This window comes from Myotis davidii, unplaced genomic scaffold, assembly GCF_000327345.1.
Source record: "Myotis davidii unplaced genomic scaffold, ASM32734v1 scaffold1006, whole genome shotgun sequence".
NCBI classification, from domain to species: domain Eukaryota; kingdom Metazoa; phylum Chordata; class Mammalia; order Chiroptera; family Vespertilionidae; genus Myotis; species Myotis davidii.
This window is the reverse complement of record NW_006297143.1, coordinates 66288-67646: the sequence shown is the minus strand read 5'-3', so window position 1 is coordinate 67646 and position 1359 is coordinate 66288. Positions and strand designations below refer to the sequence as shown.

Genomic DNA, 1359 nt, shown 5'->3' with positions numbered 1-1359 from the left:
CACATGTTGCTTTATTCTCTTCACTCTGGGCTTGTTAATAGAATGGGAATAATGGTCTCCATTCCTTAGTGTTAAATGATTAATAAAAATTACAGGGCCAAACGTTTGTTGTCATTTTTGGCAAGGAGCAGACATCAATCCTGGTTTCTATAGCATATCAAAGACAGGGGTATCCGATGCTTCATTCACGAAAAAATCCAGGCTGGACAATGGGGCTGTTGGGGTGGGGCTCAGAACATTGTAGTCGCATTAACAGTGCTTAAGGAATGTTGCATAACCCTCACGCCCTATCACTGAACACTGGGGCCCAATCTAGACCCCGTTCCACTCTGAGTTCAGAGCGCCTTGACTCGCAGCCCCTGCCCACCGGCTTAGGCCCCTGGGACAAGTGGTATATGGGCCAACACTACTTTTGGGCAAATGTCAGGCCCGGGTCCCCACGGCTGCCTAGCTCCAGCGCGGACGCCACGGGTCACCTTGACTACCGGGCCAAGGACCCCGTGGGAACCCGCAGCCTCGCCAGCCTCGCTCGCCACAGAGGGGTGCCCAGAGAGAAGGCCTGCGTGGCAAGAACCTAAACGAGGAGGCGCGGGGCGTGGAGAAAAGTGGAACAAGAGAAAGGGGATGCTAATGGAAGGGGATGTAGTTTCCTTTATGTCTTTTGCTACTGGCAGTAGCGAAGGAGTTAGAAGTGACTTTTTTAAAAAAAAAACTTCAGACAGGCAGTTTCTAAAGGCAACCCCGGAGCCCCCGGAACTACAGAACCACGGAAGGTCCTTCTTCCGGTCCCTTGAGCCTGACGCTAGCAGCCGAGAAGGCGGGGGGCCGGGGTAGAGGGAAACTGGGAACCGGAAGTGAAGGCAGATTGCCTCCTTCGTCGCTGTTGCTGCCGCCATACGCGTTCGCCTTGCTCAGGTAAGATTTGGCCTTCGGTACCATCCATTTCCATCTGCGTCTCCCTGCAGCCATCCCTCTGAATGGAGTCCTGATACCCCTTCCACAGGCGATGGCCTGGTCGCTTGGGCCTCGTTGGGTCGTTATTTTCATCACTTGCATCTTTTTCGAGAGCAAAGAGGTCCCGCAGGGAGGTAGGGAACTAAAAAGGCTCAATCCAAGATGGTGGCCTCGCGCCATTGTGTTCTCTTAGCTCTCTGCTCCTCCGGCCGCCTCGTTTCCTAGAGGCCCCAGCAACGGGGAGAGGCGGCGCTGGGCGGGGCTCTCCCCCCGCCCCTCGTTTCTGTGTCCTCTCGGCCGGCATGGGACTCGGAGGAGCCCGCTCTGGGCCTAGCGGGCCTCCTCCCCCACCCCCGACTGGCCCGTGTTCACTTGGAGCGCTTTGCAAGTGCTTGCGGGAGCGTC

General features: G+C 56.3%; 1 protein-coding gene across 1 annotated transcript in view; it reads left to right on the top strand.

Annotated features, from left to right (window-relative positions):
* The first annotated feature begins 475 nt into the window (after positions 1-475).
* The window catches only part of DDX39B (DEAD-box helicase 39B), a 12857-nt gene continuing 11973 nt past the window's right edge, over positions 476-1359 (top strand). Inside the window, exon 1 of the mRNA XM_006772809.2 lies at positions 476-915. The gene's annotated coding sequence lies outside the window, so the exon portion shown is untranslated. The remainder of the gene's footprint in view (positions 916-1359) is intronic.